Genomic DNA, 12,730 nt, shown 5'->3' with positions numbered 1-12,730 from the left:
TTATCAAAAGTGCCAAACATAAGTGTGTTTTGATTTCCAACGCTGCCTCCTACCAGTCAGCTCCAGATACATTTGCTAACATTGCCCTGATAATCCTTGTAACATCTCCTCCTGGAGTTAAGGGGTGTGGGTGGGAAAACGCAGTCCTTGTGCGGCGCTAGGACAACTTGCTCAGAGCATTGTAGCAGGACCAGAAAAATGCATCTGTTCTTCCTGATGAAAAAAATCCAGTTTTGTCAATTATGTTTTCTATTCTGAATTTCTCCTAAGTCTTAGTTTTCAATATGTAATAACTAATAGGCAATGTAGGATGTAGATATACATAAATATATGTATGTGTGTATATATGTTTGTTTTTTTAATGATCATAGTCAACAGAAGTAAAAGCCATGTCCCCATTCATCACCTTCCCTTCGTCCTTGGTAATCCGTATTGCCTCCCCAAGGGAATAATAGTTAAATCTCGACAAACTGGAATAGTTCCAGTTACAACCATAAATAATTGGATTTTGGTTTATTTTCTTCTTTGGGAAAAAAATCCCTTTAACTTTTCAAAGTGTCAGATTTTTGCAATATAAGTTTCACTGAATTTGTTCAAGCTGTATGACATAGTTTTCAAGGTGTAAATACAGAAATATCAGAGTCAAAATTGAAGGCCTTGAGTTTAAAGGCATTGTTTTCCAAATAGAGCCAAATACAAAACATAATCATCACAATGTATTCCATAATAAGTCACCATTTTTCCTGCCGATGATTTTTATTAAAAGTACTGAACCAGAGGAATTTATTTTTAATTCAAGGTTTGGTTTGGGGCTTGTTGAGGCCTACAAGCTGATAAACATAAAAACTCTTGACTTTTTCTTAGGACAAGTTAGTGACAACTTGAGACAGCTGTCTTGGAAGCGACTTTCACTCCCCCAAAAAATCATTCCAAGGAATTTCATTGAAGGTAGAATGATGCAACAAATAGTCAGGATCTTCCCTTTGTCTTTTTCTTATTTTTCTCTTCAGAGTAGTTATATACCCTATGGTGTAATATTTGTAAAGTGTTATTACTACATTAGCCAGATAGTCAAATTTGGCTCAGGGTATATATTTGAACTTGAGTAGTTTCAAGTTCCAGTGAGAATGCTAAAGCTTGGCTCTAGATAACACACTCCCTTCTGGCCAAGCCCTGAGCCAATCCTGATGATGTGTAAAAACTGCTTTGGAGTTGAGGTGTTTGTCTCAACCTGAGAGAGTGAAATTTAGGGCTTTAGTCACATCACACAAAATGGTGGCATGAAACCCCTGAAAACTGAGTCTCTCAACTATCCCCTTTCTCGAACATACCTGATTCTATTAAACAGATGAAGCAAAGAGGCTCAGGGAGCCAAACCACCAGCCTGGCAACATCTGATAAAAGAAGCCGCTGGAAACCCAGGCACAGTACCTTTTTTTTTTGCCCCTGGGTCATCTCAAGAAAGAACAACTCAAAATTATCACCAGTCACTACATGCATTAAGCAACTATGTGCCAGACACCATAATAGGTACCTTACATGTGATCTCATTTAATTTCAAAAGATGGTTAAGAGCAGGGCTCTGGGCCCAAGACTGCCTAGGTTCACATTCAGCTCCTTCTGCTTCTTAGCTCTTTGACCTTAAGCAATCTCTCTATGTCTCAGTTACCTCTTCTGTGATAGCAAATCCTTCCTACTGAGGTTTCTGTGAAAATTAAATGATATAACACTTGTGACATGTTTGACTGTCACATAGTAAGTGCTCAATACAAGTTAGATATTAATGTCACAACAATCTTGTGAGGTAGGTAATATTAGCACCATTTCATATATGAAAGGATTGAGACTCAGACAGGGTTAATCTGATGGTTCTCAAAGTCTGGTCCCTGGGAACGTCCTAGAAGTGCAAATTCTTGAGCCCCATCCAACACTTACTGAATCAGAAACTTTGGGACAGGCTCCTGAAATCTGTGTACGCGGTCTGACAATTAAGTTAATGAACTCATCCTAGAAAAAGTGCTACACACCTCATTGCTGAATTTCACTATGACCACCTTTGAAGTACTCCCCTTGGGAAGCTATGCACCAATGCCAGTGCCTAGTCCACCCTTCAAAGCAATTTTGGAACTCTTTTTCTGGAATGGCCATCAGAGTTGTCATCGTATTACCCTTGATGTCCTGAATGTCATCAAAATGTCTTCCTTTCAATATTTCCTTTATCTTTGGGTAAAGAAAGAAGTCATTGGGGGCCAAAACAGGTGAGTAGGGAGGGTGTTCCAATACAGTTATTTGTTTACTGGCTAAAACCTCCCTCACAGACAGTGCCGTGTGAGCTGGGGCATTGTTGTGATGCAAGAGCCATGAATTGCTGGCAGAAAGTTCAGGCCATCTAACTTTTTCACACAGCCTTTTCAGCACTTCCAAATAGTCAACTTGGTTAACTGTTTGTCTAGTTAGTACAAATTCATAATGACTAACCCCTCTGATATCAAAAAAGGTTAGCAACATGGTTGCAACAAATTCGCAAACTTAGTTGTGAGATCTTTCGTGTGTGTGTGTGTGTGTGTGTGTGTGTGTTTCTCTAGGGGATCTTAATGCATGCTAAAGTTTGAGAACATCTGGATAAATCAATTTGCCCTAAAGTCATAGAGCCTTTAAGTAATGAAACCAAGATTCAGTCTGATTTAAAAGCCTATGTTCTTTCCACTAGACATGCTACAAATTTAGTCCTAGACAGGAATTGTATGCTTTCTCTCATGGTTTTGACCACACATTACTGGGATCACTGTCTTTTCTTCATACTCCCAAACATGGTTTCTAGTTTGTCAATGCAGCAACCCTTGCCTTAGCTCTGCAATGAGAAACTTCTATTTTCTTTTCCCAAATCCTGGGCTTTCATACAGCAATAAAATCCTAGGAATGATGAGAGCTAGCATGAAATGTTACACCATGAGCAGAAAAACTCATTATTGTGATTGGTGACATTTCTACCCAGAATTTTTAAGTGTGTGATTAAAATTTTAAAAATAGAGGTAATTGGCATATAATTTTTCCTCCCTTCTCCCAGATTCAGGAGGACACAAGGTGATAAACTTACAAATCAGTCTAGGTCTCCCTCTCAATTTTGCTAGGTCTAGAACAGGTCTGGAGGTAGAGACACCAAACTCAAGAACACCTCCAGGCACTGTAGACAGGAGGCCTTAGTCCACATCTGCCATCTCTACCCTGAAGTCAGAGAACTCAGATCAGACAGTGTGTTTTCAATAAGAAAGAGATGTATTAGTAAATAGAAACAGCAATTGGATCCATTTTTAAGCTATGCCTTCTCATGAGGGAAAAAACAAAACAAACAAATGACCCGATCTTTGAATCATCATTCTGTCTTTTCTCTTTTGTTGGAAATGATGCCTCCACTAATGGCACTTTATTTTCTGGACAGCACTGTTCTTCATCAGTTTGACAATACAACAGGAGCTGGATTCTCTCTTTTCATGCATAACAGTTGCAACTGTCTCCCCTTACTAGATCCTGATGCCAATGTTCAGAGTTCTCTAGCAAATAGCTTAGCAACAAAGCTTATGAAAGAAGAATCAGATTTCTTGAACAGGGATAACTAGAACTGTGCAGAAAGTTTCAGGGTGAAATACAAAGAGTACAACAAGCCCACATTAACTTTTGGTTCAAAGTTTCTGTCACCATCTCCATTTCACCATGAGGCACTGTCTTTCCAATTTACCATTTTACGTTTCCCTGAACTCATAAATCTGGTCTTCCTTGAAACCAATAAATAATGTCCTGAGTCTGCCAAGAATAACAATCAATGGTCCAGTCTGTGGTGCAAATACCAAGGCCCACGCCAAGGCTCTTTCATACGTGAAAGGCCAGTTTCTTCCCCTTTTCCTCTTGCCACTTCCTTCTGATGACTCAATAGCCAAATGGACCAATTTGGAAAAAGCAAATTCTGCTGAATCAGTTCACGGCCTGGAGCTGAAGTTTAATCCTCTGCCAGAACAGTCTGAACTGATAAAAAGAACCATCTATAAAGTGAAAGATCTTAGAAAGAAACCACCTCAATACACAGTGTGCTCTAGACCCACTACCACCTAGTTCGCAAACTTAGTTGTGAAACTTTTCGTGTGTGGACTTGCTACTGGACTTGGGGACAACAGGAGTAAAGCTGACATGAACCACAAATCCTACTATAGGACATAGTTAGTGCCACTGTGTTCCTCTGGATACAGCTGGGAAAGATTGCTAGCATCATTTTTCATTCAACTGTCAATGATGCTGAAATAGCTGCACACTAATATCAGTTTGACATATGGTAGGAGATGCTCTTTGTTTTTTTGGTGGGCAGAAGAAGTTGGGCCTGATGGATAGGGGTGTGGGATGAAGTCCTGAAGAGCAAAGTACTTGCCTTCAATGGAGGAGAATCCTTACCATCCTGAAGCTTGATGATAGACACCAAGACATGTTGATGGTGTGCTCCCCTAAGAACCAAGCAGACCACAGGTCTCCCTACCTGCTGTGACTCCATATCCACATTTCAAACCCTAGAGGCAAATCTAACTAAATGTTTCCTCTGGGATGATGACGGGGAGGCAGGGAGCAAATGTGTGTGTGGTTATCTGTCCAGATGCTGGAAGTTCCTGAAAATATCTCTCCTGCTAACCCAGCTGAGAACGTAAGCCACAGATTTTTTTTTTTTAATGACATTCGTGTTATCAGTCAATATCTAAAAAGTGAAATACCTACAATTGATTAATTAAAGTCTTTTCTGTAATATTTCAGTAAAAGGTCAAGGTACTTTGCATTTAAGAATAACTAGGGACAAACAAATTCAGTCTTTAAGACATCTATCAAGATGTAAGAAATGTCATAATTAGCTACTACTTAGTCACCAATAACTAAGCCAAAACTTCCTGCAGAACTTGTCCCAAAGCCGTAACTTTAGAGAGGTATCTGTCCCCCTCAAAAACCTAGTGTAGACATCTCTTACTCCCCGAGTCCAGATATCTCACCAATTAATGTAAGCAAAGAGTCGTATCTACTTTATCCTCCTCCTCCACTTGCCACACACAGCCTTCTTTTGCTACTAAAGGTTTCCTGAATAGAAATGTCTTTTCTGTGACCTTACAAAATTTAGATGTGCTGTTATGTCCTAGTCTCACAGTTACTGTCCCCAGATTTGGGGTGTCCTATTTCTTGTTTAGTTGAGACTTTCTATCTTCCTTCCAAAGCTGATTAATCTCAGGTGCCTGGAGTGAAGGCCATGAGGCCATGTGATATTAAGGCACCAAGAAAACTTCAATAAGTGGTTTAAAGTATTTGCAGTGCCCAAAATTAGAACAGCTTTTTCCTTTGACAGACTATTTTTGTGCTACAATTTACAGTTCTTCCCCCTGTAACAACTTGAGTTAATTTCTACTCTGAAAAAAGTCAGAAGCAAAGGAGCTAAGGTAAAGCTATGGACTGAGATAGATCCGGGTAGGTAGAAGTGCAATGGCGAAACATGGCGGAATCTCTTCATGGTTGTTTCCAGTGACCAGTGCGTCACTGGGTGCAGAGCATCCTAGCAACGGCAGCTGAAGGACTGAAATATGTGGTGATGTGCTACCCTATGGTGACAGTGGGGAGAGACTCAGGAGTGGACCTCCATGACATCGGATAACGAAGAACCAGAGGCTGTGATGACCAACAGGCTTTTCCTCTTGCCACAGCTAGTTAATGTGCTATATCCTTTCCAATATCCTGAAAATAAGGCTCTTTCCTTGGAATATGCATTATATGTACAGGTCTTTTTATGTACACAAAAAAAACTTAGATTATACCATTCAAAATTACAAGTATTTCTTAAATGTTTAGTTTTTTATTAGACACAAGTTTTATTTTTTATATGTCTTATACAGAATTGAGATAGATCTACTTATAATGTAAATATATAGGTAAGCTTCTTTACACTATTATACTCATCACATTTAAGCATTGACTACATAATGAGAAGATGGAAAGTAAAATGTCATTGTTGACCTTTACATTGGGAATGTAACAATCAAAGACGCATTGATCATGAAGTTAATAAAGCTTAAATTTCAGGTCGCTTCACTTGCACAGGCTCCTTCCAAGGCTCTGGGAGAGGTCCTGGTAATATGTTCACATGGTCATATGCTTTGGAATGTTGAAAAAGAAAATTTAATCTCAGTAATTTAGCATAGTGGTCTCTTTGCACTTGGACCTCCCTTCTGTCACACTTCTCCTTGTGTCAACTAGCCTTAGAGTAGATGTATCTTTGAAATCCAGTTAAGGGAAAATTAATCAGGAGATACATTTAGTTTAGGTTTAATGGCAAATCTTTATATGCTTTGTTAGCCATCCCAACATAATGAGTGATTTCCTGGTCTACGCCTATGCACACTGTACCGATTGTACCAGAAACCAAAGGTACAAGACCAGATGTTGGGCCATGATATGAATGTGTCCTACAGAGCCTAGTACCAGGAGTATTCGTGTAATAAGAAACATACAGATTGAAATGGACAAAACTAGAAGGTGGTTTGTGGAAATTTTTGCCAATTATCAAATGCATAAAATTGTGAGAATTTGTTTTTCTTTGATATCTCATCAAAATGGACATTCCCTTCAGTCAGCAATATACTCAATAAGGTGTGGTGGAAAGTATTGGGCTCTGAAGACAGATGTGTTTAGGTTTGAATCTTACTTCTTTAATTTCTAATAAGCCTGTTTACTCCTCTGTAAGAAAGGAATGATAATTTCTTTCCAAGAATAACTAACATTGAGCGCTTTACTGTGTGCCAAACATTGGGCTTTACAACAACCCTGTGAGGTGGACACTATTATTTTCATTTTACAGAAGAAGTTAAGGCCACGTAGCAAGTGGTAAAGCTGAATATAAACCCCAACAGCTTGGCTCTGGAAGCAGCCCTCATAGCTACTAGTCTTTTCTGTAATTGTACATGATAGCGTATAGAATGTATCTAGCATAGGGTAGGCAGAGTCACCATGCAATAATTGGTAGGGACTGTTACAAAACCACAGTCCCATGGGGTCTCTCTCCCCCATGGTTTTCTCTGTCAATTGTAGTAACCCCTCAAACTCCATAGCTTGCACAATTGTCTCTCTTTCTCACACATGGTTCGTTTCTCTAAAAATAGGTGGTTTTACATTTTTAGTTATAATTATTACTAGGTAGTCACTACCGTTCTCTAAAATTGTTCTACAGTTTTTTGTTATAAATCATTTGCATGCATATGTATTATCAAAAATATTAAAATTCTTCTAGACCTGAAGTAATCTTTTATAACAACTGACATTTACTGAGATACTACTCTGTAAGCTTTAGTCTTATTAAAAATATCTTATTTCAACCATAATGTATTATTTAAATCTTGTAACTTCTGGGGAAGAGATTATATACCATGCAGGATATTTTTCTGCTTCTATTTAGTCACCCATTTATTTAACCAATACTTACTACTTGCTATGTGCCAGATACTGTTCTAAGTTTTTAAAACTTGTTTGCATATGTAATTACTACATAGTTGTATTTAAGACTTAAACATAGTCTAAATTCAATTTTTTTCATTTTTTTCAAACATTTTTCAGGTCTTCATAATTATTTTTAGTGGCTGCATAATGTTCTAGTTAAGAATGTCTGCCATACTGTATCATTCATCAAACTATTCTTGGGCATTTAAATAATGCATTGACATTGAGGATAGTGCTGTAATGAACATCTTTGTACATAAAAATCTCTTGATTACTTCTTTATATTACATTCCTTCAATAAGTCAGGGGACTAAATTTTTTTCTTTTTGGACAGCTATTGTATTCACACTTCCATCTGAAATGTAAGCATATATCAACTTCACCAAAACTTTGCCAGCACTTAAGTATTGTCACTTTAAAAATGTTTATCAGCAGATATAAAACAGTGCCTTCTTTAGCTTTGTATTTCTCTGATTTGTGAACCTAAACATTTTTCTCCTACTCTTTAAAACATGCTTACTAACTCTTAAATTGTCTATAACAGAGGCATGTAAAGAGCACCAACACCAGTACTAAACATAGACCAAACACACGGTGAGTGTTAGGTACTGAATTACGTATATGTGTAAATATTTACGTGACGATTATGACAGGGTCCATACTAGGGAGAGTGTAAGTTGCAAAGGCTGTCCAACCTTTGGTTCATATTCTTCTTCTTTAACTTGCCAGCTGGGAAAACCTGGATGTTAAGTTCATTGTCTATAAGATTGTAACAACTGTATGAAACGTCTAAGGTTGTAGTGAAGGTTAAATAATTCTGAGGCAGAGATTGTATCACTTGCACATAACACAGTGCCTAGCCTGCAGTAGGTGCCCAATAAATATGTGACCTCAGTCAAGTTCCGATAACACAAGAAGTGCTCAATAAATGGCAAATCCTGGAACTAATAACTTGGATGGGACAAAAAGACAGTTGATAAAATCATAATAATTTCTTTATATAGATATTTGCAGATGGGAGGCTTTCAATATGGAAATAATACATACTAGGAGAATATGAATCAACAGAAGAGGTGAAACAAGAATAATCATTATGACTTAGTTCACCTGAAAATACAGGAGCATCTAGAACAGACAAATCCATAGAGACAGGAAGTAGATTAGTGATTGCCAGGGGCTGGGGAAGGGAGGAATTGGAAGTAACTGCTAATGGGTATGGGGTTTCTTTGGGGTGAGGGGATAAAAATATTCTACGATTAGATAGTGGTGATGGTTGAATAACTTTGTAAATATGCTAAAACCGTTAAATTGTACATTTTATAAGGGTGGTTTTTATGGTATATGAAATAGGAAGTATGTTATTTTCTGTAGGTCATAATTTAGGATCCATGCCAATTAAATTCTGAGGCAAGATTAAATGAGGAATTCATTCAAATGTTCTAATATTCTATTTTGACATCTGATTGAGCCCCAAATTCAGAAATTAGACTGGTTGAATAAACTTTGGTACCAGCTGCCCCTATCATCAATAAGAAAAATGTGAACATTTCTGTTATTTTTTCCTACCCAAAATTGGCTATTAATTAGCTTCCTTAAACTTAAAGAGTATAAAGATTATTGTTTTTACTTATCCTGGGTCTGTTTAATGCTTAACAGTGTCTTAGAAGCAATTGAGAGCATATTTATAACTAGAGAGCAACAGATCACAACATCTCGATATTAGTCACATGAAGGCTAATCATTCCTTGGGTAGAGATGCCTTTTATTTTCCCATAACTAATCAATCAAAAGGCAAAAGAGGGCAATTGAAGGTTGGAACACCACCAGTTTAACTGTGTTTCTATTTTATAATTACTTTAAATTTTTTTTGATGTTGCCCTTTGAAATATCTTATCTTTCTCATCCTGCAAAATATCTGAACTAATAATTTATTATTGCAGAATTTAGTTATTTCAGGATGAAATGGGCAGATAGTGGATATCTGTAATGTGACTTATAATAAGAAATACATATTTGGTTTTTGTCCCCATTTCTAAAACCCTTGGAATTTTATAAGTGAAGAGAGGAGTAAGGATGTCTTATGTTATGTTAATGAGGTGTTTTTGGAACACACCTTAGGATGGGGGCTGGTTGCCAAGGGAACCAAAAGTGTAATTAGAGGGTTGAAACTTTTAGTCTCACCCTCCTGACCTCCAGAGAAGAGAGGCGCTAGAGATTGAGTTCAATCACCAATGGTCAATTATTTAATCAATCATAGCCATGAAATGAAGACTTCATAGAAACCAAAAAGGACAAGGTTTGAAGAGCTTCCAGGATGGTGAAGGGTGTCATGCGGGGCGTCAGCTCCCTCTCCCCACATAAGAACACAAGACATGGAGAGGCCAAAAAGGAACACCCACAGAGCCATAGTTATGGGAGTCATACCACTATAATTTCGGTGGCGGCTGGGTTGGAGACACAGGAAGCAGGAGCCACATGATCCGCAACCTGCCATCCACTTCTCTACCAACCAACCCCACTTGTTAACTGCAATCTGCGATCCGCCATCGGCACTTGCTAGCTCAGCCACCATCAGCTGCTAGCACAGCCACGGCAGTTATATTAGTGACAAATGGCTCACTGGTTACAGCTGACGGCCAACTAGCCACAGCTGATGGACATCAGATCACAGTTGACGGCCATTTACTATCCAATCCAGCACCTTTCTATGTGAGGTCGAGAGCCTAGAAACTGCACTCCTGGCTCTGTCCCCACAAACACGTAGAGATTTGGGGAAAGTGACATGCTCTGAGAGGGCATAGAACCCCTAAGCCCTTTTCTCACACCTTGCCCTATGTGTCTTTTCCATCTGGCTATTCTACAATAAACTGGTAATCTAATAAGTAAAATGTTCTCTGGGTTCTGTGAGCTGCTCTAGCAAATTAAATTGAATCCAAGGAGGGTGTCGTGGGAACCTCTGATTTATAGTCCGTTAGTTGGTCAGGAGCAAAAGTGGACTTATGACAGCTACCGTAGGGCTGTCTGTGGGCCTGAGCCCTTAACCTGTGGAATCTGATGCTATCTCCAGGTGGACAACAGCAGAAATTTATTGAGTTGAATTGTAGGACACCCACACTTTGGTGTTGGGTGCAGAATCTTTAGGATCTTATGCCCAAAACAACTATATGTTGTCCAATCTTATGATTTGGATGAACCTGTGTCAAATACAATTTTTCTGCTAAAAATTCAAAAGAGATACATTTTAATGACATCTATTCCAGATTTGTAATAGATTATGTGAGCAATCGCTCACAGACCATAATAATAGTGTGACTATATACACTGTAACATATATTACACACCATGTCAAACATCAGATTGCAATGTGTTAAGTATCAACTTATCCTAAAATCGTTCAATAATAAACGAAAAATGTGATTTGGCCCCCTGCAGTGTGGGCTCTTTTGCCACACACTCTCCAGCTGTTACCTGCTGGGTCACACTCAGAATACCTGGCTAGACACTCTCAAAGATATCAATCAAACATGGAAAAATCAAAATCTGGTTTGGGTTTCCTGCTCGAGCCAACAGGAAGTAAAAATTAGTCCTCTGCTATTTTGTCCTATTTAAAAATAAAAAATCTTATATATATGGGAAGCAAACAAAAACCTTCTTCTAAAACAACTGATAAAACCTACATGATAATTAATGACTTAAAGATGTCAAATAGGCCAAAGAGTAGTTTAATTTTAAAATGCATGTATCAGGGGAATAAACGCAACAAATACATTTGTACTCAGTGGAATCTGAGAGTTGGTGGAGAGTGCAAAGCGGTGGAGTAAAAAAATCTGCATTGCCTTGTTTCCATTTTATTGTAGCCCATAGGCAATTATAGTAAGTGTTCCTTTTACTGGAAGTTTCCTTCAACTCTTCCTACTTAACAAAAGGAAACTTACCCTTAAGGACCCAAGATTTGGGAAAGAAGGTTAGTCTACTCACACCATGACCTCCCCCCCCCCCCCTTTTTATTTTCATTTTTGTGTCTTTGAACACCTTTAAGCTCTACTTCTCACTGCCCACACCTGGGAAGAATGAAAAGGCCTTAAGAAGATCAGAATAGTCAGAAATCCAGGTTAAGTGATGTAAGGCATTGGTTCCAGGAGTGAAAGTTGAGGTTCTTAGAGGAAGATTACCCCAAGTTTGAGCTAAACCAGAACAGTCAATTCTCACAGGAAAACCATGCATTCGAATGGTTAGAGATTGTCTTTCCCCTCCTGTGCTTTCTCTCTCATCTCGTCTGCCACCTCTCAAAAGTGGATAAGGAAAGAAACAAAGGAGGAGAAGAAAGTCTTCTGAGTAAGAAATTCTTCCAGGTTTCCTTCTGATGTGGCCGAGTTTGTGTAGTGGGAGAAAAAACAAAAAAACTGTCCTATGAAATCAAAGAGCCCAGGATTTTAAAACTGGCTCAGCTCATTCACCTCTGAATAAATCACTTAATCCCTCTGGGCCTCAGGTTTCTGATCTATTAAATGGGCATAAAATATTTGCCCTTACTAATTTACTGTGAGGAAAGTATCTGACACATGACAAGTACTTAATAAATGTTGTTGGCTTTCTTGTGTGCACTGGGAGGTGATGGAGGTGGTGGGTGGGGACGAGAGAGGTGGATGTCTCTAGCCTCTCCACAAGTGAAGTGCAAAACGAAAGTACTGGGTACTTTCCATCCATTAGGCACACCTTTTGAAAGGAGAGTACAAGATCTCGATTAAAAATGACAGGTGATACCAGCTTGTTTAGAGATCTCTCTATAATACTTTGAGGGGCTCCTTTAAATCAGGACATCATAGGAATACTAGAGGACTTTTTAAGATGGACTAAATTCACACTGTCGAACAAACTGTACACATTTTGAAATAAACTTAGATATTATAATTATGGGTATAAATATATATATATAAAATATATATATATTTTTAATTATAATTCAGCCTTTAGTGATATAAAGAAGGCAAAAGTGAAATGGAATGAGATGAAAAACCACATAAACAGTAGATGAGAGTAGAATAAAATGTAAATCAAAGTAGAGCAGCATTTCCAACAACATTTTAGCACTTTTAATTTAGACAACTATACAATTTCAAGTTGGAATTCCCCTTGATCATGCAATCTAGCCAAACATCTTAAGCACATTATAATTTTTGATGCACATGAGAATTAGAGTCATTTCTGTTTTCTCATTGCCCAG

This window comes from Rhinolophus sinicus, chromosome 17 (assembly GCF_057876585.1).
Source record: "Rhinolophus sinicus isolate RSI-liver-muscle chromosome 17, RSI-T2T, whole genome shotgun sequence".
Taxonomy (NCBI): domain Eukaryota; kingdom Metazoa; phylum Chordata; class Mammalia; order Chiroptera; family Rhinolophidae; genus Rhinolophus; species Rhinolophus sinicus.
The sequence above is the reverse complement of the archived record's forward strand: the minus strand, read 5'-3'. Positions refer to the sequence as shown.